General features: G+C 46.9%; 1 long non-coding RNA gene across 2 annotated transcripts; it reads right to left on the minus strand.

The window, feature by feature from the left end:
- Positions 1-3,118: 3,118 nt before the first annotated feature.
- LOC310897636 lies at positions 3,119-4,813 on the minus strand. Of its 2 annotated transcripts, XR_014582425.1 has the most exons (3): positions 4,799-4,813; positions 4,306-4,476; positions 3,119-3,376 (listed from the first exon to the last, which is right to left on the minus strand). It is a non-coding gene; the product is annotated as an uncharacterized lncRNA (long non-coding RNA). The 2 variants fall into 2 exon arrangements; XR_014582426.1 differs by lacking the exon at positions 4,799-4,813 and having other exon boundaries at positions 4,306-4,785.
- Between the last annotated feature and the right edge of the window lie 14,310 nt (positions 4,814-19,123).

Raw genomic sequence — 19,123 nt, forward strand, 5'->3', positions numbered from 1 at the left:
AAATGAGGGAAATGTTAAAAAGAAGACAAAAGGGACAGCTAAAAGAGTTAAATCCTTGCAAACAGATTATTTGCAGGCACCCTGGGAGCTATTTAAGGCCACTATATTGGAGACTCGGAGAGAATGTATGACACCTATTAAAGAAAAGCCCTGAGAAAGAGCAAAAAGAAAAGGTCATAGCAGAACAGTGGGATGAGGGAGATTGTTAGAAGGAAGAAGCTGAAATTGTGTCCAAACGTGGGAAAAAGAAAAGATAATAAACTGTGCCTGACAATGTGTAAAACGCAATAAAGCTGCTCAGCAGAGAATTGCAGGAAGAACTTGCAAAAGGCAAAGAAACCTCCTGAAATATGTCTTCTTTTTTTTTATTTTATTTTATTATTATTTTTTTTCTTCAAACACATCAGAAAAAGAAGCTTGGTGAAGAGTGTGTAGGGCAGGAGATGGATAAAATAGTAATGCTAAGAAAAGCTAAGACCGCTCAGTGGAAACTAAATGAAATATTTGCAGCTGTGTTCACCTTGTGAGAAAGCAAGGAGGTCTTCGTGCCAAGCCTTTGTGGGCACTCTTCAAAGGATTGGTCTTAAATGAAAAGGCAGTGGAAGGGAGGAAATAAACAGCAACAAATCTCCAGCATCCAGAGAGATTTCCCCAAAAGTCCTAGAGGAACTCATGGATGCAATAGCCGCCCTATGACTGCAGCGTGTCTTATTGATGGATAGAGATTTGCTGTGCAAAGGTTGGAGATGCTTATGTTAGGAAAAAAGGAAACTTAAAAGGGGTCCAGGACCAACAGGATGATAAGGTAAGATTGTGCCAGAAACAAATATAAGACATGGGGAAAGACAGGAAAATCTTGTCCTAAAAACCTGCTGGAGCTCTCTGGTGGGGGCAGCAAAAAAAAACCTCAAGGACTAGGAGATGTGCACAGGAGGAGGAGGCAGGGGCCAGCACCAGGGGGCCCAAACTGATGGAGAAGGAGGTCACGGGCAGATCCGTGGGGTGTCACTGCAGGGGCTGCAGGGGTAAAGTTGTTCATTAAAGATGCACAAAAAGGGTTGAACAGAAAGATGGTAAAATTTGCTGTTGGCACTGCGTTGCTCGGGGTAATAAAGGTGATGGCTGCGGCAGGACCTCACCGTTTTGAGTGGCTGGCTCATAAACCATGATGAAATCCAGCACAGCTCGATGTAGAGGGATGCACATAGGAGAAATCAGACTAATTTTATAAGTTGAATGAATGGCTCTACGTTGGCTATTCCATGGCTCAGCAGAGACCAGGAAGCAAGCAATCAGCAGAGGAAGAGAGAGCAGGGAACAGCGTCATTACAGGGCACAGCTTGATAAATCTGGGGAGTTCTAGCCAGAAATTTTGAGAGCACTTACTTGCTCTTTTTTAATTTTCCTGTTTCAGGTAGAAAGCGTTTGCCTTCTTCTCATGACAGCTAGTAACCCCGTGCAAGAAGAGGGAAGAGTTTGAGGTGCCGAGACTTTGTGCGCCATTCAGAGGGAGAAACGGGAGCCTTCAGTTTCCTCCTTGTCAGGAAGCTTCAGCTGGAAAAAGTCCTGACGGGTCATGGCTTTGCTATTCAAACAAACTGCACTCAGCCATAAAAGCCCAAGACCCGGTGCAAAAAGCCGATTCTGCCCCGATTGCTGTCTGCGATTGTACGTAGGTACCAGTGACAGCAAAGCAGATGGGCATGCTAACACGAGTCATTGGACCAGACGTTTTCATTATGCCTGGCACTCCTCTTTCTTCCAGGGCAGATGTACGGACTGTCACTACGGGAAAAGACAGATCTCTAAAATGTATCGCACCAGACAGTGTGGTATCTCCAGATTTGTGTGGTAAGTGGGTTTTGCTGCTGTGTGCAGCTTGTTTCCTCTAAAATGTCTCTGCAGAAGTTGTTATATTTCACTGAAAATAAGACATAGAGAAAAATGGTGGGAAAAAATAAAAATAAAATAAAAAGCACCATCTTACAACCAGGATCCAATCTGTTATCATCCTGCACGTTCCAGAAGCAGGGCTCAGAAACGCAGCTTTTCTCTTGGAGCTGCAATTTATGGTGCTGTTTGAACAGGTACTTACTATAACTTCACAAGTTAACTCTCGCTGCCAGATAGGAAAGACCACGAATTTCTCCCCAAATACCTGTCCTTTCAGGTAGTGGAGCACCATGAAAGCTTTAAATGAGAGGGGCCCATAAATGACTGCATTAAAATGAGGACGTTTTAGCTGAAAACCATTCATGGTCACTTCATTACTCTGCTCAGGCACGTTCTTTATAGTAGTCTCTGCTTTGTCATTGAAAAATGTGGTTTCTTTTCCAGGACCCAAAAACGTGAAAAAGGGCATCATATGAAGGGCACATAGACAGTGACACAGTTTTCTAATTGGAAAGTAGCTACAGAGAGACGGGATAAGGATGGAGATAATCATTGTAACAGAAAGGGATGCTGCAAATCTTCCCTTTACAGCCCCTGCTAGGGCAGTGTATTGGCAGTGCAGGAGGGGGAGCGAGAGGGCAGAGGTGCTCGGCTACCTGCTGGTCTCAAACCAGCACAGGCTGCTGTGTGCCCTACGCAGAAACCCTCTAACAACCCCAATCGATGCTGTTGGTGGTGCAGAGGAGCCTTTGGGAACCAGAGGGCAGGAGCAATGCTCCCCTAAAGGTCCTTCCAGACAAGGGCCCTGGGGCATGGTGAAGGGAGGACAGACTATGGCACCCATCGTTTCCTGCTCGCTACCCGGTCCTACTACCAACAGGCTTGCCGGGATCTCAGAGGGATATTTATTTTTTGAGCCCCACTGTTAGAAATGGCTCTCTCTCCCCTAAAACCCATGGGCTTTGCCATGCAGCCCCAGGGGGGAAAGGACACCCAGGGGGGTGTTATTCTAACCAGCCTTTTTCCACCCACCATTGACTAAATTATCTGTGGGAAAAAAAAAGAGGAAAACGCCACATGTTTAGCTCTTTTGCTATCAGTTTTGTGCAAAACCCACCGATGAGACATGCTGCTAACGGGCCTTTTGGGCTGTGCTCAGGGAACCATCTTAACCCTCCGCCTGGGGTCACAGGACGTGAGTAAGCACACCACACACATATGGGAGTTACATCTTTTTGTCTCTTTTTATTTATTGAGAGGAGGGGATGACACTTGGGTTCGACAGTCGAGAAGCCGCTCCCAAAGCCACCGAGCTGCCTCCTCGTCCCCGGGGGCTCCTTGCCCAGCCCTTATTTCCCCTTCCAGCCGGGCGGCAGGCAGCAGTAGAACTTGCAGTCGGAGGACAGGGACCACACGTCCGCCTTGGAGCACTTGCTGGAGCAGTACCCGACCTTGGGGCAGTACTTCCTCACCTGCCCGTAGCCTGCAAGAAGAAAGCAGAGGGAGAGTGCTTGGGTTAGGAGGGTGCCCTTGTTCCCTGCTCTCCAACCAGGGCCAGCTGGTGATAGAGGTGCTCATCTGTGCAAGACAACATTTCTTCATCGTGTTCCCCTCCTTAAGAGAGGGGACCGGTGTTCTCATGGCAAAACGGCGAGAGGAACACCAAAGTGGTTTGAAAATGCGAGCTGGTATTCCAAATCTGGAAGGTTGCTGCGGCAACCAGAAAGCTGACCTGCAGTAGAGAAGGTGAAAAAAAAATTAAAAAAAAAATCAAGTGCCAAGCACTAGTCACCAAGGTGGGAGACTGTTTGAAAATGATGTCCTGAGTGAATGGATACTGGACCGGGAACCCTTCTGAGCCCAGAATCCCCCTTTGATTCACTGAAGAGGGAAGTGGGAACCCTGCTGCAGGGGTATGCAGGGGAGCAGTGTTCTGGATGTGAAATATCCTGAGAACAGCCTCAGAATCAGCTTGGCACAAAAGGGGGCATCGTTGGACTGAAACAGAGACACCACAGCCCAGCTCACCTGGACCTAGAAGACATCAAAAATATCTAAAACACCCAGAAGTGCTTTTTGTAGTACTTCAATTGTAAAGTGAGTTTTTCTCTAACAAGGATATCTATTTTCTAGCTGCAAGGTGCTGCTCAGTTGCCCGCACACGAACACCGAGCCCCATTTAAAGCAACCTGGGATAACCAAGTCATCTACATCTGCAGGAGACCAGCAGCTACCTGCCTACCCTAAGGATGAGATGCCTACATGTGTGCAACTAAATAATAGCCTTTAAAGCCAATAAAGACCCCGAGCTGTCTATGAAGCATGGCACACTCCTCTGTGCTGCAGCCCTGACCCCCATCTGGCTCTCCCACCACTCTACCAATTATTTTCCAGTGCAATTTGCCCGCTTACCTGGGGCGGCCAGGGAGACCAGCAGGAAGACGGCGAGGACGAGGCAGAGGAACCTCATGGCTGGGGTCGAGCTGGGATCTCAGCGAGGCTGGAGGGAGGAGAGCCGGAGCGAGCCTGAGCTGGACACCGCTGAGTGGCGAGGCTGGGGATCCTCCTATTTATAGTGAGTCCCTGAGCAGAGAGGAGGGCTCTGGGGAGGTCCTGCTGCTTGGCAGACCTCTCACGGCTCACAGCACAGCACCCTCCTGCCCCTCCACCCTGCACCTTGCTATGGTGGCGAAACTCTGCCCTCCCCAGCTCTGCTATTGAAAATCACAAGGAAATAAAAGGAAAATCATTGACTGTGACAAGAACCAGCGGTGAACAGATAGGACAGATCTGCTGGGGCAGAGGGACCTGAGAGAAAGCGAGATCGGTATCACAGGGTTGCATTTCTCAACCCTGGGAGGAGAGGCGAGTTATGCAACAGGGCTGAGCGGTGGATGCGACGCACCGATAGCTCTCCCCCCACCGCCTGGACCAGTCTCTGGACATGCTGAAAGGGTGTGTGCTGGGATGTTAACTTTCCCCGCAGCAGCCCATACAGTGCTGTGCTCTGCACTCGTGGCTAAAACAGCAGTGGTATCACACCAGTGTTGTGTCTGCTGCTGAGCAGTGCTGGCGCAGCATCAGGACTCCCTCTAACCCCCCCTAGGGGGTGGGCAAAAAATGTGAGAAAAGAAACATCACCAGGGCAGCTGACCTAAACCAACCAAAGGGATATTCCATGACATATGATGGCACTGAAGGGATGCACGACGCGGACTCCTGATGGCTCTTGAACAAGGAGACGTTTATTGCCCTTTTTCACTACTACATATACTTCCCCCGTAGCCCCACGCGCTGTCCACGCGCCCGAATCTGTCTTACAGTCGGTTAGAGACCCTCAGACATGCGCCTTGAGCCAGCCAGCAATTGGCCACTGCCCAAAGCTCATCTTTAACACTGTAGCCAATTCACTTTATCTCCACCTTGCTCAAATTTTTGGTTCTACCGCTGTTTTCCTCATTATCTCTAACTCAGGGACGTGTGAGACAGCGCAAAGCTCCCTGCGAATTCCTTTCCCACACATCACACTCAGCCATAAAAGATGGAAAAAGGAAGAAGAGGGGAGGGGTGGGCTCTCGTTGTGAAAACGTCTGTCCTCCTCCCACACACTGGCTACATGCGTTGAGGCTCTGCTTCAAGGAAGTGGTCAAGCATCGCTCATTTGTGGGAAGCAGAGAGTAATTTCTTTCCTCTGCACTTCCACATAGCCTTTACTTGTTTTGTTTAGTTTTCCCTTTCCCCCTCCATTTTCCCCTTTCCTTTTTTTTTTCCCTTTAGTTAAATTGTTAATTGTTTAGTTAAATTGTTTAAATTGTTTAATTAATAATAATCTTTCCTTAATAATTATTTATTTTTTTCCTTTAATTAATAATAATCTTTCCTTAATATTTTTTTTTTTCCTTTAATTAAATCATCCTTATCTCAACCCGTGAGTTGTTCTTTCCTTTACTTCTTCCCCTCCTCATCTAAGGAGGGGGAGTGAGAGAGCGGTTGTGGTGTTCAGCTGCCTAGCACGGTAAAACCACCACGGGGTCTCAGGGTCTCGGCTTGGGAAGGACCTGGTGTCCACGTCCCCATCTCCACCACCATGGGAACCACGAGTGCAAATCCCCTTTAATTAATTTAGCAGAGACCGTGTTCAATGTAGCTCCTTGTGTCGTCCCCTCTCACCTTGCCACTGGGAAGAAGGGAGCCTGGATGTGTTGACCATCGTCACCTCTTCCTCAAAAACCCTCCAGACAGAGCTGTGGTCCAAGTGGGCTTTCTTTCTGAGGCACACATATTCTGATCCCTGCTACGGTCATTCATGGCAGTGAAACCGAAGCTGCCTGCAAGGAGTTTGCAAGGCAGGAGGGCCTCAGCCCTGAGCAGCAGCGTTAGCAGGTGGCAAATGAGATTCAGTGATGGCAAACTTACTCTCACCTTCCAGGAAAGAGGTGCTCCCGAAAAGAACTTCAGAAAAATTCACCTCCAGTGTCTGGAGGCAGCCAGAAAGGAAATCTGGGTGCTGGGATTTATGAGGATGGGCGCTGACAAAAATTGGTGTGTCACTGTACCAAACCTAAGGGTACTGCATGCCACACACTGTGCGTGCTGCTGGTGTCCTGTCTCTGCAAATACTAGGACAAAAAGTGGTATAAAGGGTGGTATAAAGGATGGTACAAAGTACTCCATCCCACAGGAACCCTATCCTGTATGCAACACGGAACTGTCATTGCTACACTTTAAGCCCACTGTTTACCATCCAGCCCACCGTAGGCATGGAGGACATACGTAATCCCCATCCCATGACCTTTCTCTTCCAGATTTGCAGGGCATCACAGCTCCCACTTTTTTTTTCTCATCATCATGATCTCAGTTATTGAAGATTTTTGTTATAGATTGTATTTTCTTGGTCCATTAACCCTCTCAGCTCTAGAGTCTATGCAACTATTCCACCCCATCTTGGAACACGGTGCTTAGACAGCGAGCAGTGCACTACCTGAAAGTTTAGCAGTCAGCAGTAATAAATGGATTGGTTTAGGTGCCTGAGCAGTGATAACCCTTAATACATATATAAAGAAATAACGATTTCTGCCGTTTCCATAGCAGGATGACATTGTACCATTCTGTGCACCTCGCTGCCCAGTGCAATCCCACGCCTCTCCTGCAGAACTGCTGCACTGCCAGGTATTGCCTGCTCTACCTTCTCCAACGATTGCTCCCGTCTTTTGCAAACAATGCAGCTCGCCAGCATTCTCCCACATGCTGCAGTCCCTTTCAGCCTGCTGTTTGCAAATTTAGTAAGCACAATCTTTATTCCATTATGCAATTTGGTAATGAAGACCCCGGATAGTCCAGGACTCAGAACAGCCCTCTGAGATGTCCTTCTGCCATCACCATGGTAACTGGAAATTTAGTAACTCGTGTTCATAGACCGTTTTGCCTTCATTTCCTTTAGGCCAATGTCATGATCAATATGGACGGAAAAAAAGAGAAAGAAAAAAAAAGAGAGAGAGAGAGAAAAAATACCCAAATAGCTCTAAGGCCAAATGAATGTGATGAAAATGTTGTAGAGCATCAGGTTGGAAAAGACCCTTGAAGAATGTCACTGACAAAGTGGGGATGAACACAACCTGAAAACTGTTTCCTGTGATGGATTTGATGCCCCAGTGCTGTCCGCCAGGTCTGTGCCTTGCAGATGGTGTCAACAGCCACTGCCTGATCAGAAGGACGCCCAGGCCAGATTCCTGCAGCCCTGGAGAGCAAACCTGCCCCAGACAGCTCCTGCTGCTTGAGCAGGGCTGCAGCCCATGGTGCTGGGTGGCCTAGTGCTGGCAGCTGGATCTGGAGGAGGGGGAATTGCCCCTTTGTGTCCAGATTGGTGCAAGCGGCCGGGAGCTGGGAGGTGAAGCCTGCTGGAACATGGCTCCAGCCGCCGGGCACCTTTGGGAGTGTGTCCAGCAGGTTGCAGTGACATTGCACGCGCCAGAAAGCAAATGCAGCCTCTCCGAAGATGGCTTTGCTTGAGTTCCTCCTCTGTTTGTATCAGGAATCCATCTCTAAGTACCAATATCTCTGTCTTTGTTTGTGATGAGTATTGTTCTCGGTTCCTGGCGTGCCAAGATCTCAGCTGGCCCCCACGCATAAGCATTTTCTTTACTGCTTCATTCTTCTTTCGTTTTTCTCCATGCCCACCACAACAGTTAGGAAGCTAGAGAGGACAGAGAGAGGTGGAAGGTGAAAATTCAAAATTACTGCCTTCAGAGTATTCTTGTCTGGGCAACCTGCAGAGGTACAATTTTGAATACACTATAGGTCTCCAAAGGCCATAATTGTTGTATGTTCAGATTCCTGAAGACTAAACCAGAGAAAGACTCTTCCAAATCTCTCCTCTGCTTCTCTTTTACACTATTACCATCTTTCTCCATTCTTCCCCTTATTTGCCCTTTCTCCCAATTATTTGACACTACACGTTCATACCTTCCTAGTCCCCTTCTTCATTCTTTTCTTTTCCTGTTTGTTCTTGCCTTGATTTTTTTCTTGTTTCCCATGATCACTGCAAGGAAATAACTCTGCTCATTTCAGCAATTGGCCATTCATAAGCTTCTTAAATGAATAATTCAATTTACTTGAATTAAGCTGCTGAGCAGCTTCCTTTTTTCTTGACAAGCAATTGTTGGTTTATTATTTTTTTTAGACGCGTTTTATTTTACAGATACTGAATGTATATGTTCCTATAAATGCTCAACAGGGAATCCCTAAGTCAAGCTACTCACATTTGAATACAAATAAACACCACCACTCATTGCTAATGTTGGCTCAGCATGAGGAGCTGCAATGTTTGCATGGATTCATCTTTTCTGGATGCAAAACCAACCGCTATAATTTCTTCCTTTGAGTTAAGGCATGAGGGCTGGAAAGGATGAGTCCGGGTGAGTCTAAGGGTAGACAAAAGAAAGCAGTGCTGGGAGATGCTGAAGCACTCCGTACCACAGGAGAAACAACAGAGCTGGAGAAAAGCCAGCAGAGGAGGGGAAGGATCTTTTATGTTTCTTCACAAAGCATATTTTTCATTGTATTTTCAGATTAGATATGATGTAGCCTTGATGTAATTCAGGTTTTTTTAAGCAATTCTGGGACCGTTTGCCCTCAGGCGAATAACCCAGCCACCTTGTGCAGATATTTCATGGGGCTTATTTCTTTCCAACCTGTTCCTGGTAAGAATAGTGACCTCTGTGATCCTCGTATTGTTTACACAGGCTGCCTCTGTACCCGTAAATTAAATATTTTCCAGAGCAGTAATAAGAAATGTAGAGCCCTTCATTATTAATATCACTTTGGGCCTGTTTTCCCTTGTTCATTACTTTGCAATTATCAATTTTTGTGACTCTTTCCCAAAATGCATAGCAGTGAACATAGACTAGGTCTAGCAATACGCCTGCTTTAGAGCATTAGGTACTGAGGACTTGCGGCAATGATAATTGTCAGATTAATTAGACTTGTACGGTACTGCTCATTAGGTGCTCCAGGAAAGACAGATGCAATGAATGCAGGTTTAGAAAGTGTGTACCTCGACAGCTCTTTAAAACCAGACATAAAATATCCAGGAAGTGAAATGATGATGTTCTTTGCTGGTTTTAAGCTACAGCCTTTGTATTTCACCTGTAATAAGTTATGTTGGGCACATTTACAAGGAGGGAGGAGGGCAGTAATAAAAGTATCCTATTGTATCCCATCCTGTTCCACTCTACTCTGTGTTGGTGCGGCCTCAGCTTAAGTACTGTGGCCTGTTTTGGGAATCACCATATAAAGAGGACATAAAATTATTAGGGAGTGTCCAAAGGAGGGCTACGAAGGTGATGAAGGGTCTGGAGGGGAAGGCGTGTGAGGAGCGGCTGAGGTGCCTGGGTTTGTTCGGCCCAGAGCAGAGCAGGCCGAGGGGAGGCCTCATGGCGGCCTGCAGCTCCCTCACGAGGGGAGCGGAGGGGCAGGCGCTGAGCTCTGCTCTCTGGGGACAGCGACAGGACCCGAGGGAACGGCATGGAGCTGGGACAGGGGAGGGTCAGGCTGGGTGTGAGGGAAAGGTTCTGCACCCAGGGGTGGTCGGGCACTGGGACAGGCTCCCCAGGGCAGTGGTCACGGCACCTGGCTGCCAGATTTCAAGAAGCATTGGGACGATGCTCTCAGACATAGGGTCTGGTTTTGGGGTGGTCCTGTGTGGAGCCAGGAGCTGGACTTGATGGTACTTGGTGGTCCCTTCCAACTCAGGATATTCTATGAGTCTATGATTTCATCCCATCTTATCTCATCCCATCCCATTCCCGTTCAAGGGTGTCAGGCACCAACAAGCTTCCATGACATCCTTCTGTTGTAAACAAGTACGTAAAAAAACTCATTTAGTCCTTTCAACAAGACATGATATATATATATTTTTTGTGGCTTGTGGTGCTCAGGGGACCTCCCTTTTCCACTGTTCTTGGCTTACTAAATTCAGAAGAGGGATTTGGTGAAACTAGATGGCCTGGGCCACAACAGCTCAGGGACTGTGCCGACCATTTAGGAGTACAGCCCTGCTTAAGTTAGAGTATGGATGCCCTCTAGGTAGCTCAAGATGGCAACATTTACCGGTATTAAAGAAAGAATCATCGTTAAATATAACCAGATTTGCAGGACTTCATAAGTTGTGGAGTTGCACTCAGTGACAATTTCCCCTGGCAAAGGGCATCCACTTACGAGTTGAACATCTCCAGCAAATGAAGACACTACTACTTCTCTTAATAATTACTCTCATTTTTAAGAACTAAGCTTTCTTTCTAAGTTTAGTCTGTCTAACTAAGAAGCAGCAGCATCAGGAGGTTATGCCTTTCTCTAGTTAAACAGCTCTCTTTGATTTTTGGTATGTGAAAAAATCAGAGTTTTTTTTTCCCTGTGAAAACAGTTACACCCTGAATGGAATCACTCCCCGATAATTTGATAAGCCCCTTATCCTCCTGCAGGGTGACATTTCCTACATTTTACTACATAAATCTACATCCTTTTTCCAAAATATATTATTTCCAGTAGCATCACCAACAACCTACATTCTGTTTGATGTGAGTCAGCAGTGAATCCTTGCAGCAGTCAAGGCCAACTGCATACTGAGATATATCAGTAAAAGCATGGCCAGTAGGTGAAGGGAAGGGGCTGTTTCCATCTGCTTGGCACTTGGGGACTGCATCTGGAATCCTGTGACCAGTTTGGGGCTCTTCAGTGCAAGAAAGTTCCCAATAAAGGCATGAGTCCTCCTTTGCTTCTTTCTGGAGTTCGAAGTCTCTGTTGCATTGCTCTTCTCCAGAGGTCTCCTGTGACCAGACTAAGACAGCTCTTAGTTTTGCCCGTTCTGGCGATGAGCTATTTGCAAGAACAGAGTCTTGATTTTAGTCTTCTGTCACTTGAACAACAATTTCACACCACAAACAATTTTACACAGTGAATTTCATGATTTTTTTACACTGTGAATCTCATCTCATATTACTCCAGTCTTCGTGACAACCCAGTTCTTGCTGTATGTTACTTTAATCTTTTTTTTTTCTTTCTTTTTTTTTTTTTTTTTGTTTCTGTACTGATGGAATACACTAGATTTGGGTCCAGTACATTGCTTTTTCATACTTGAATTTTTGTTCTAAGAAGAATGACCCACAAGAAAATTTCACAGCAACTGCCCCCCTGCCTGACATGTTCCCTTTCAAGGTTATTCCTCAGCCAATTTACAGTGCCTTTACTAACACCCCCCTTCCCCCTACACACTTCATTTAATGTAGTCTTTCACAAACTAAAGGTCTTTACTGAAGTGCATTTGATAAGATCTGATGCCTTCTCTTTGCTAAAAAGCTATTTCATCAGGTTGGTCTGTTGAAAACCATTCAGCTGAGAACCCCTGATGCATTTTCTTTTGTATTCTTGTTTGCCTGTTTGTTCCCAAAGCCTTGCATAATATTGAGATCAGATCATACTCGCCTGGATAATTTCTGTTCTCGCTCTGAACTGTAATAGTGCTTGCTGTTCTCAGATTGTAGTGTATCCCCCACTTACCAGATTCCTGAGAAATTCCTGTTGTTTAATCCCAGTTTTATGAGCCCCTGTTCTGAATTTGGGGAAGGGTAATATTAAATGAACTTTGTGGGTCCCTTCCAAACGAACTCTTCTACTCTACTCTACTCTACTCTACTCTACTCTACTCTACTCTACTCTACTCTACTCTCTAAATAAGGCTCTCCTTCTTTGGGACTGACTTTCAGTGAGGCCTTTTCCAGTTATTTGCAATTTTCTGGCCTTACTTATTCCTGAATACCAAACCAAAATATTCATCAGTGTCTGTTCCTGCACACTCTGCAAATCCACCTCTCTACAATAGCAGCTCCACTTTGCCTCTGATCTTACAGTTACAGAGACTTGATGGCAAGCTATGGCACGGCTTGACTTTTTCCAGTGCTCGCTTTCTCCCTGTCCTTTTTGATTTCCAAAATGACAATTCATTGCTCTGAATTTATCCCACTCCCTACAACAGGGAGGGGAACAAAAGGCATTTCAGCATGCAGGAGCCTGGCTGACCCTGCTGGGCTACCCTATTGCTAATCTCTTTGTCACATATAAGCGTGGGTACTCTGCCCATTTCTTCTGTATTAACTGGAACCATTAATTGGGTTCCGAAGGGAAAGGTTTTCATTTCTGAATATCCAACAGAGAGAACATTTAATCCCGTGCTGAGCATCCTTTTTCCCTGACGAGTAATTTTTCGGACGTGGCCTCAATCTACTACACTCATCCTGGGAAACCCTAATTCATCCTATCCAGATTTGATCTGAAACACTCGCCGCAACCTTAGCAGTCACTGCTGAACTGACAACACCAAGATGCAAATCCTGTTCCTGACATTTAAAGCTATGTGCCATTTCCCACAGTTGTGTAGCTCTTGGGACCTGTAGACACAGAGAGAAATGTGCAGATAAATGCTTACTGTAACCCGAAGAGCACAAATCTATGGGTGTTTGTAGGAAAATGCAGCTGTGGGAAGCACAATTGCTGTATAGAGACGATGACTTGGTGGCTAAGGAGGGTCCACAGATGAAGAAGGAGGTCGGCTGCAGCTGCTGCTCCTCTCCTCTTCTACAAAACCTGTTGTTCCCTGCTCGTTCTAAATTAGACGTGAGCTGCCCTCACTGTTCCTGTCCTCTCTTGGGGGATGCTCTATGAAACTTGTCATTCCTTCAAGCTCCCCATGGCTAAGAACGAATTTGGATGTGCAGAGAATGTAAAGGTGGACTAAATGAACTCTTAAGCCCCTTAATAACCATGGCAATCCTGTTCACTTTGTAGTGAGGAACTAATAGTTAAACAGGCTGCAATTTCTTACATTACAGGGCAGCTTGCCAGGTTTCACATGGCAGTTCTTATCTTCTAACATAACCCCTTTTTTTTTTTCTCTCTTTTAAGCAGAAGCCCTCATCAAATCTCTATCAAGCCCAAGAGGTTTTAGTTTAGAAGATATTTTAATTTATACTTTTCTAGAGGCAATTCATGATGCAGCTTTCTCCGGAATGATCTGGTAAGTTCCTAAATTGGGTCAGACCCCAAAGAACCCAGCTTTGAAGACATGAAGAATTACCCCAGCATATGCACCTCCTGGGACACAAACAACTCGATCCATATCCCATGGAAAAATCACCCAGAACTATGCTTTCAAAGCACTGCAGCTTTTAAATAGTAACCAAAAAAAAAAAAAAATCAGATCAGAAGCAGTTTGCTTTATCAGCTTACATTATCCTCATTTGCTCTTTCAGGAGTAGGTGGAAGGAGAGCCCTGCTCACTTGAATGACATAATGCTTTCCTCTGGACCCCAGAGAAATCAGAGCTGTCTCTGTTACAGACTGCAGTCACTGCATAAATGGCTGTTTAATTATCTTTCCGCTTAAAACCATGTGCAGGTCAAGATCATTTCATTAATGCCCCCCTGCTCCTTTTTTTTTTTTTTTCAGGCTGCTGTCTAATGGAAAATATTTATAACCACGGGGGTTTCTCCTCTGTGCCATCAGCTTCTTCTCTCTCTCCTTCCAAGCTGGGGCTCCCTTTACTTCAGGCAGTAGAAGGCTTCTTAGAAGGCAAACGTGGACCCCAAAAAGGAACAGCAAGGCCACACTGTGATGCCTCTTCCAAGCCCGCACCACCAGTTCCACATGTTAAACGATGTCCACAGCTCTCAGAACACCTCTTTGTCCACCTAATCAATCAGGTCACGATTATTTAAGAACACGTCAATATACAAAAGATTCTTCAGCCCCCTTATTAGGCTGATGGATGCCTCTTAGGCATTAGCTGATGTTACAAACGACGATATTTTCTGTAGAATTCAAGCTTTTTTCTCCCCCCAGCAATTTCTGGAAAAGCCAAAAGCAGATGTCAGAAAAACTTCCCACATGGGTAGTAGTGCTGGGGAAAGCTCCGGGGACAGTTCGTACCAGAGCAATTGTTCTCGCTCAGTCAGAATAATTGCAGGCAACTTTGGCACCGAACTATCTGCACGTTTTGGATGGCCAGCCATGAAGACACTCCGAGAGCACAGAGACCTGCAGGTTTATCTTTGGCCAGTTCTCCTGGGAATGATTTCCCCGAGCTGAGGAGAAAACCAGCCCAGAAGTTCCCTTTTCATTGTCCAGACATTTCCCTAATTGAGAAATGAAAGGTAAAAAAACAAAACAAAACAACAAAAAAAAAACTATAGGTGGAAAAGACAAAAAGCTTTCCAAAAAAACATGATAAATTTCTGATTTATGGACATTATGTAGTGTCTCATGATTCTGATCCCCCTTTCCTTATGACAAAATGGGAAAGCTTCACTAGAAATCCCTTAAAAAGAAAACAAAAACAAACAAACAAAAAAACCCACCATACTACCACCACCAAATAACAACTAAATCTATATTCTGCTAAAAACGATTTATTATGGCAATTTAGAGGTGAGGAACAAGCCTGTTTGCAACATTGGGTACACATGGCTGCTCCATCACGTCCTGGCAGCCTCTGTCCTTCTGTGGTCTCATTTTGCTCGCTCTCCAGGTATCAAATCCTCAGATTTACATCGCTGGGGTTTGGGGAGAGCTGTCCTGGGAAGGTGATGGGTGTTAAGTGGGAAACAACATCTAAGTCAGCTTCGGTCAGCTCTCCTACTGTTAGGATGTTGTATAAATAGAATGACTTCTTTGCTTCTTTATAGGAGGGTTTTGCCCTTTTTTTTGCCCAGACCCACTGGCAATAGTGGTTTTGCCCACTTTTTTTGCCCAGGCACCACAAATGCTCATCCACACTTAAAAGTCGGAGCCAGAGCAGTTTTGGCTTTGGCCAACTAGCATTGCCCAAACTCTCCCGGGCAGACCTCAGGAGTTAGCAGAGGGACTGACACCCATCAAGCTGACCCCTTTTGGGGAAGCCAGGAGACCTTAATATCCTCTACATGGCCATGCCAGCTGGCCTCGCAGCTGCCTAGGCCCTATGAATTTCTCACCACAGGTATGGGCACTGCAATCTCAGGTGGTTTTCAGCCACAAACATCCTAGGAAAACATCAGAGGGTGAACAGTTGGGCATCTGGATAATAAAATCAGAACCTATTTCAGGAGTGAAAACAAGCAAACTGCACAGCTCTAGAAGATTACTCGTGCTTCTCCAAGGGGCAAATGGGCACGGGACTGCAGCAGATGGAGGGGGATCCTCTGGCATTCCGCAGCCAATTATGTTTTGGATTTCGCAGGCGAAACCCTGCTGATAGGAGCTCATGTAGGGGAGAAAACCTCGCTCGCTGAAAAGCCCAACATCAGGCGAATTGCCTGCCATTTGGGAGACGTGGCACCATCGGTGGTGCAACTACATGATGCCTGGGGGAGGAACCTCCTTCCAGGAACCACTTTTCCACCCAGGAAGAGTGGCCAGAGACCCGACAGCTCCTGATGGTGCTCCTCAGACAGAAAGGAGGACGTGGGAAGAGCCCTTCTCCTGCCGAGGCCAGACAAACCCTTGGCATGGCAAGGGATGGACGTGGAGCAGATGGCTTGACGTTAGGGACCTGGCAGAAGGATCGCTGGGCGTTTGGCACTGATTCAGCTGCATCTCCTCCTGCCTGGACACCTTCTGGATGTGCAGGCTACTCCTGCATGGTGGGGATGCTGTTTCTCAGGAGGCTTGCAGCTACCAGCCTCCAGAAACTGGAAAACCCCAATTAACCCATTCTCTGCATGTGTACTGTTACGAACCAAGCACAACCTCACAAATATCTGTACATCTGCTCCCCCTCACGCAGAGAAGTCTGTACCCCTCACCTTACATGTGGTTTTGTTTGTGGTGTGCACTGCCCAGCCCGTTGTTTCTCCTTGCCCCGAATAGAGCTGTGGGTTTGGGAACGGAGCACAGGATCATCATCCATGCAGTGTGCAGGTCCAACAGAAATTGCACAAGAGATGCCTCGTACTCCTCATCACGTCCTGTTCATCCTCCGTTTGTTAGGAGATGGTAGTGACACCTAATGACCGTGACACCGGCGCTGCGCTGTGCCAGGAGGTGTTGAAATACTGGAGGAGAAGGAGCCTGCCCCAAACGTTCCTGGCCTTGTTCCACAGGAGGGACAACGAGCCTCAGGGAACAGGGGGGCTCAGAGCTTTCTGTGGAGAAAAAGAGATTTGAGCCCAAGGTTTTTGACTACGAGCCTTTCAGCTTTTCCACCCAGCAGGTCATTTTCCCTAAAGGCAAAAAGAAAGAGGCAGGCAGTGAAACCCATGTGAGTGCTACTCCTCTTAGGAGACACATTTCCAAAGCACCTCTCACTCATTTTAGTCCCTGTAACATGCCCACAATTTGAGGAATGTACTTATTTTTTTTTCTTTTTTCTCTAAGCTGGGAGAGAGGTGATCCAAGAGCTTAGCCCTGCCACTGTCATGCCTCTACTGGGGAGACCACAGGGCTATACAAATATATATATATTTATATTTATATTTATATTTATATTTATATATATAAAGTGCCTATCACCATACTGGTAAACACTCTTTTAACCACTCTGATGGCAGGGGTAAGAATGGGAGTTGGCCTGTTAGTATCTCACCACTTCTGTTTCCAACCGATTATTAAAAAAAAATAAACTACAAGACTTTGCTGGGGACCACAGGGCTACATCGGCCACATGCTCGTACCCATCAGCTGGCTGCAAGGCAGAAGGAGCTGTGTGGAGCTCCCCCTGCTGAAGCCGAAGGCATCACCAAAGCACCAGCCCTCCAAAAATGCCGAGCTGAGTCTTGCCTCGGAGGCTCCAGACCTACAGGATGGTTGGAGGTTGGGTGGGAAGGGAGCAGCAGAGCAAATGTCTGGGGCTATCACCCTCACCATTCCCTGTGGTCTGGTCTTGGAAGCGATGGCAGGTGGAACTGGAAATGAGAGGAGGTAAAACGTGTGCTGATCGCTCTGAGCAGGTGCCCTCTGGTCTTTTTTCTGGGTTTGTTTAGTCAGATTAAACCAAGGATTTCTTGTACAACCATAGGCAAGCAGCACGTCGTGGTCCTTCTCATGGCCCGAAGGTGGGAGGTTTTTGGCTCTAGATTCCCACCAAAGGCTTCCCAGTCCGTCCAGTAAAATCCAGAGAGAATTGGGATTTCTTCCAGGCCATCCCAGAACCAGACTGAAAGTAGCACTGACACATTTTTAAGTTAAATACAGGACTCCCATGCCCTGGGAGCTCCACAGCTAGGAGAGCCCCCTCTTCTCTCTTGGAGCCGCTGATGATGTGGGTCACTGCCAGCACTGCCAAAAGAGCATTAAGCTTCCTTATCATGAACATTTGTATGTGTTTATGAAAAGAAAATGCCATTAAGCAGCTTTCCAAATCATTGTCAGATAAAGAAATCACCTAAACTGCCAGCATTAATAAGACACGCAAGGAAGAACCTGGACAAACAGAGAGTGAACTTGCCGCCAGAGGTGAGTATAAAATTTCAGGTCACTGTACCTAAATACCTGCACAATCTTTCTCCTGTGCAATTGCCTAGAACGGGCCGTTATCCAAAGCTGCCTGCTTGCATCTGCACTGATAGTTCCAGGCCGTTTCCATCGTGCAGGGACTGAACACTCTCAAACTTGTACCACCGAGGTAATCACAAGCAGGATGGTACGGAGCGGCTATTTGCCTCCTCCAAAGGGAGCCCTGGACACATCTGGCATGATTTTCACGCTTTGTTCTTTTCCAGAGATGAAGCAGATTGAGGACTGAGTTTCTTGAGGTGACCGAGATCCGGGGTTCTGCGCCAGTGCCGGCACCCCACCCCTCCAAGCCCTTTGCTTGGGAACCCTTCTCAGTCTCAGAAGCACTCAGGGTAAATGCCAGATTTCAGCACTACCCACCTCAAAATCGGTTTTGAATCTTGCTAATTTCCTCATTTTAGTGAAACCCCGCTGCCAGTGAGCCCCATGCCAAGACGTGTTGTCTGTTCCTCTGGCTTAGTCTGGCTGCTGTGTGTGGACAACCTTTGGCTGTGTTTGCTGTCTCAAACTTTGCTAACAGCGATTTAATTCACAACAGTAACCACGGGAAAAGTGCACAAATACCTCTCTGCACCCTTATCACCAGCTCTCGCATGTTTGCAGTGTGATGGGACGCATGTCACGGCATGAAGGAGCACCTACAGCCCACGGATGACCCCTTTGACACCAGGAAAGTTTTGGATTGAAGCACAGGGTGACGTACAGGGGGCACAGGCACCAGAAAACCTCAGACCACCACACAGGCTGGGACTTGGGTTTGGAAGGGAAAAGTGGGCACTGCCCAAAGTTGTCAAGGGGGTGCTGAGGAGAAAGCCAGGAACAGCAGTGGTGGCTGTCGTGGGGTTTCACCCAGGTGAGGAGCAGTGTCAGGGCTTTGCACAAAGCGTGTTTGCATCTCCCCTGTTGTCTTTTCCCCTACTGTTTTTTCCCCTGTTGTCTTTTCCCCTATGGTGCAGGGGCAGAGCCAGGAAAGCAGGAGCCCCGCTTCCTGCAGGGGTGCAGCCTTTTAACACGGGCTAACAGAGGATAACAGAACAGCGGGTAAGGATTTAACATAACCAAACGAAGTCCCAAAACGTGGCCGTGGGACAACCCCAAATCCCCCACACACCCCGGGCGGACAATTCATGCCGCGGAACCTTCCTCAGCAACCACCATTGCGCGCCGAACCCTCCCCTCCCTTCCCCGCCCG

This window comes from Anser anser, assembly GCF_964211835.1.
Source record: "Anser anser genome assembly, chromosome: 3".
Classification (NCBI taxonomy): domain Eukaryota; kingdom Metazoa; phylum Chordata; class Aves; order Anseriformes; family Anatidae; genus Anser; species Anser anser.